Source organism: Mus caroli, unplaced genomic scaffold (assembly GCF_978045245.1).
Source record: "Mus caroli unplaced genomic scaffold, Mus_caroli_1 scaffold_11, whole genome shotgun sequence".
In the NCBI taxonomy this organism is placed as follows: domain Eukaryota; kingdom Metazoa; phylum Chordata; class Mammalia; order Rodentia; family Muridae; genus Mus; species Mus caroli.
In genome coordinates, this window is record NW_028227266.1 from 99,836,962 (window position 1) to 99,842,961 (window position 6,000).

The following is a 6,000-nucleotide window of genomic DNA, read 5'->3' on the forward strand; positions in this document are numbered from 1 at the left end:
CTTCTGTACTTCTTGCCTTCAGGCATACGTCATGACGTACTTCCTGCCTCGATACCTCCTGCCTGGGTGTGATCAAGCGCATCCTGTGCAGATGGGGCAGCTGAGTTTGTTTGTAGAAGCTAAAACACAAGTTGCTTGCTATCTTAAAGAACGAAACCCACCCCACCCCCAGCATCCAGGAAGCTAGCTGTTCTCGGGCAAGTGGCACTTACACGTTGGAGGCGTCTGTTTTATACATCTCTTAAGCACAGTAATTTAAACTTAAAACACAATTTTAGCTCTTGCTTTGGCCTCCCAAGTGTTAGCATTGGAGGAATGAGCCACCGCACCTGGCTACCCCTTCCGCAGTTTCTGCTGACATCAGTAATGGTGTTGCCTTACAGAACCTCTACCTCAGACAGCTCCTTAGACCCAGCGCACAGGACTGGATTATCCCACCACTACAGAAGCATTCCATTTGTTGTCTTTGTTGTATCTCTCACTCCTTAGTATTACCACCTTAGTTTGATACCAATGATCGAGGGACAGGAAGCTTTTTCTGAAATGGTCTGCATAGTTAATTTTTGGGTTTGGAAGTCGCCAGGACAAAAAGAGATGGTGTCTCTTTTTGTGGATCCTGGTAATTGAACTCAGGTCTCAGGCTTAGTAATAAGAGCTTTTACCTGCTGCGTCATCTCCCTGACCTTAGTTTTTAAAGTTATTTATTTTTATATGTGTTACGTTCACGTGTACATGTGCACCCTGCCCTCTGCCCCAGTGCTAGAGCTATGAATACCTGTCGCTGTGCCCAGCTTTTTATGTGGGTGCCCGGGGATCTGAACTTAGGTCCTCGCACTCGCGCTAGCAGGCCCTTTATCAAGGGAGCGTCTTCCCAGTCTCTTATTTGGATTTCACTATTTATCTATATTTAGTATTTTAAACCACTTAGGGTAAAAGCCAGGCCTAGTCGTATCTGTTATCCTGCTCTTGGGGCATGGAGACAAAATGATTGAGAGTTCAAGGTCATCTTCCATTATGGAGTAAATTAGGGGCCATGCTGGGATGCACCCTAGGATACCCTGCCTTAAAAAAAGTATTTAGGCCTAAAAAAGAAGGGAAAAAAGGTACACACAGAAAACATTTGTATGTAAAAGTAGATCCTTTTTAGCCCGTAACAGCCTTTAGGTTTAGCTCTGAACTCACCCACAAAACAAACAAACCCACCATTTAAAAAATGTAAAGTAAAACAAAGCAAGACAAAATGCTCTTGTCTGATGGGGCTTGAAAAAGTAGGCAGAGCGCCAATTTGATTTTTTGGACTGTCATTGGCCAGCTCCACCCCCACCCCCACCCCCTACCCCAGGGCAAGATGGCCTTTAATGAAGTACAGTAGCTCAGAATTGGCGTCTCAGCTTCCACTCCTCCTCCACCCCACTTTATTTCCTCTGATGCCCCATTACCCTCGGGATGACCTTTATAATGTTAATAATGTCCATTGTAATCTGATTTCTCTTCTCCCTCCCTTCTCACTTTTTACCCTGTCCTTCCCAGTGCTAAGTGTACCCCAGTTGGATTCTTCCTCCAGGCCTTCCCATAAGCCCTTGCTTCTGTCCAGAAACTACCCTTGCCTGTCCTCTCCCCAGCTTGTCCATCAAGTCACTTTGCATTATTTCCACCACACTTCCTGGAACCCTAGCATCTGGTCAGGTGTCCTTTCCAGGTTTTGTGACATTTTACTGAAGTACTTGTTGCGTGGCACGTTATTTTTGCCCTAGCTGGGAGCTAGGAACACCTGGAAACTGGCTTTTTCTCAGGTGTATCCATAATAGCAGTTTTAGGAATACAACTGATGAAGACGTGTTAACCCTTCAGGATAGGATCAGCCTTTCTTTACAGATAAAAACTGAAGCTCACAGAATATGAATGGTCTCCTCAAAACAGAAATTATGGGCTACAGAGCTCTTTTCACCCCACTGCTCCATGCTGCTCCCCCAAATCCCAGGAATGGCAAGAACAAACCAGCACACAAAATCCAGCTTTCTCAACCCTAGACTAGAAAACTGCATTCTTAGGCAGGCATGGTGGTACACATCTGAAATGCAAGGACTTGTGAGGCTAAAGCAATCAAGGCCACTCTGGACTACCTAGTGAAATGCTACCTGTCTTAGTGACTGCTCTGTGGCTGTGAAGACAAGCGATGACCAAGATGACTCTTATAAAGGACGACATTTAATCGGAGGCTGGCTTACGGTTTTAGAGGGTTAGTCGATTATTATCAAGGTGGAGAACATGACAGCATGGCCCTAGGGCAGTAACTGGCAGAGCCACATCCTGATTCATAGGCTGAGGGAGAGAAAGAAACACTCTGGCTGGATGTAGGCTTTTGGAAACATCAAAGCCCACCCACTACTTCCTCCAACAAAGCCACACCTCCCAATCCTAATCCTATCAGAGTTCCACTCTTTGATAACTAAGCATTCATTGATATATAAGCCTAGATGGGGGCACTTCTTATTCAAACCATCACACTGCCTCAAACTCATTTAAAAAAAACCAAGATGAGATGGCGCAGCAAGTAAGGTGCTTACTGCCAAGCCTGTCTACCTGAGTTCCTCTCTCTCTCTCTCTCTCTCTCTCTCTCTCTCTCTCTCTCTCACACACACACACACACACACACACACACGCACATGCACACGCACATGCACACACACAAAATGTTGACTTTTTATTGTTGTTCCGTATTGTTCATCTATGTAGTCCTAGCTGTCCTGAAACTTGCTATGTAGACCCGGCATGCACCACCACATCAACCTAGACATTAACAATTTTTAAACAATTGAAATCCTCATTTTTAGCCTAGACTGCTTATGAATTGCAAAGAGTAGTTTTAAAACTTTATGGCCCAGAATGGAACACTTAGAAATCTTTCTTAAATTCTATTTCATCCAAGAGATGTATCTTTTAAAAATGATTCCTGAGTAGATTCTGATGGCCCATACCTTTAATCCCAGCAGTTGAGAGGCAGAGACAGGCAGATCTCTTTAAGCTTGAGGCCTCAAAGCAAGATGCACGACAACCAGGGTTACAAAAAAACAAAAACAAAACAAAACAAAAAAAAAACCCTATTTCAAAATTAACTAATTAATGAATTATCTAAAAATCATTCCTGTAATCCCCCCTTTGTCTCCCTAATCAGCTCTTCTGCTCACTTCTCACAGCAGTGATTCCAAACTGTTGTCAGGGACTTGATGAACTCCGTCTCACTAACAGCTCTAACAGCAACAGGTTAAATAGTCAGAACTGAGAGCCAAGGCTACTCGGTTTCTACCTGCTGGCGCCTGTCTGCTTAACCAGAAGCCTGTCTCAGTCATAGAGTGCTGAGCCCAGGTGTGTGCACTGGTGACTGAAAGACCCTCAGGTTGCCCTACGGGCAGTAGGGGACATGTGGGAGTCATCAAGAAATAGAAATTGGGCTGGAGAGGTGGCTCAGCGGTTAAGAGCAGTGACTCTTTTACTGAAGGTCCTGAGTTCAAATCCCCAGCAACCACATGATAGCTCACAACTATCAGTACAGCTACATTATACTCATATACATAAATAAATAAATCTTAAAAAAGAAAGAAAGAGAGAGAGAGAGAATTTGTCCTGAGACTAGTGGGGATTTTGAGATATGAGAGAAGTAGACATCTCTGGGAGCAAACGGGCTGTGTTCCAAAACTTCAATTTTTAAATTGACTGTTTGGAATGCAGAACACATTTCCCCCTTAGCAACAATGCTATGAATAATTGCAGATCTTTTCTCAGAAAAGTGCACGTGAACTGGTTCAGCCCACAATGTTACAGAACTCTCTGCTAAGACATTTCAGAGTTGACTTGAGAATATCCCTAAATCCTGCAACTCTGAATTATAAATAAGCTGTGTATATAGCTGCCACCCCAACTAGACTGTGAACTCTTTGAGGACTGGAGAATGTTGAATTATTCATTTTTGTATTCTGAATGCCTGCCATATAACTGGCAATAAATGTTGGTTGCATAAATGAATGGACAAATTTAATAGGCATTTGGATGGTATTGAAAGCATCTTAGGGAATAAAGAGAGTCACATTTAGCAAGTTCCTTAATATGTGTCTGGTACGATACTAGGACAGCCAATAAGCAAGGCGCTTTGTTGAGGTTAGACCCAGGGAGGATGAAGCCAAAGAGGTAAAATAAATGGGTGCTAAGATTGCTAAGTGATGTTTAGATGGAATAAATGCATTGAGTATGTTGATCTGAACAGTGTCATAGGGAAATAGTCACAGGAATGGAGGTGAAGACCCTCCCCTGAGGTGCTGACCCTGGCCTGCAGGGGACTCTGAACTCCAAACAGCAGGGAATGGAGGAGGAAGCCTGGTAGGTAGGTCCTAGAGGAACCAGGAAAAGGACAGAAGCGATGGTCTGGATCAGATCCTGGTTTAATTTCATCTGATGATGGGTTTTCTATAAAGTATTGTTCTGGGGCTGTGAATGTTATCAGATGGCGGGTACTTGCCTTGCATGCACAAAGCCCTGGGTTGGATCTCCAGCACCACATAAAACAGTGGAGGACAGTTGGAGCATGCCTGCAATCTCAGCATTCAGAGGTGGGGGCTGGGGAATCGGTTGGTTGAGGTCAACCCCAGCTGCACTGGGAGAAAGGCCAGTCTGCATTTAGCTGAGATTTTTTTTTTTTTTAAGTATTTATCTAGCTAGTCTCTGAACTTGTACATTTAACTTGATTTTAAATTAAGCTGCTGGCACTTCCCTGTAGATTGAGGTTGTCTGTTGTTCTCTATTGTAAGTGCAGGTCAGGCGTGTGTTAAAAGTCTGGTTGGCAAAGGTGTAACCGTGAAGGTGATGATGAGCTGGGATACTGGGCCAGAAGGGAGAATGAAAGTTAAGACGTTTGAAGAGGGAACATCACTGCAATGCAAATTTGGGGGGAGGAAGAAAAATTAGAGGACACAAAACATAGCCCATGAGAATAAAAATGCTGTAAGGAGTTAGACAGAGGCCGGCCTTGTCTTCAGAGCAAGTTCTAGGACAGCCAGGGTTGCACAGTTTCCTTTATTTTGTTTGCTAACTTTAATTTTCAATTTAAAAAGTGATTTTTTTTTTTTTTAAAGAAGTGGATACTGGCGGACAGGGAAGGAAAGCAGACCACTATTTCAGAATTTCAAAAGATCCTAACCCTTCAGAAAGTCCCTTGTATTGCCAGCCTGGCCTTCCTTTTTTTTGAAAGCTTAATGTCAACAATTTCTACATTTAATTTACTGTGTCCAAAATGTTCAAGTAAAATCAATACATGCTTGTGTATGATATTCTGAGAGAGTTTCAAGTCCATCTATCCTGTGGGTTTCATTAAGTAACTTCGATTTGACATAGATGAAGATGAAGTGAGAATTGTCTTAAAAATGGCTAGTTTTATGACTGTTCCTAAGGAAAAGACTAGCGTTTGCCCATACCTGTACTGGCAGCTTCTCAGACATCAGAGTTCTAGGAATTTGACAATGACCTAATTCCCACGCTCTTCAAACCCTATGCCAGGAAACAAGAAGGGCAAAACCAACCAACTAACCAACCAACCAAACAAACAAACAAACAAAAACCCCCAAAATCCCACAAAACTAAAACAAACACAAACCCCCAAGTCCCTACACAAAACAATGAGAAAAAAGACAGGGCATATATTCTGGCTTTTCAGCAGTTACAGTGTAAAGAGGAGACAACAGGATGAAACCAACAGCTACACATAGTGTGGAAATTGTGATGAAAGGGGGGAGCACTTGGTAGGAATAGAGATTGGGACAGGAACACTTAACTTACCATAAGTGTACACAGAATAATCAGAGCCATTGTATTTTCTACAATCTCGCTATGCTGGTTAGTTTTTTTTTTTTTTTAAGATTTATTTATTTATTTATTATATGTAAGTACACTGTAGCTGTCTTCAGACACACAGGAAGAGGGCATCAGATCTCATTACAGATGGTTGTGAGC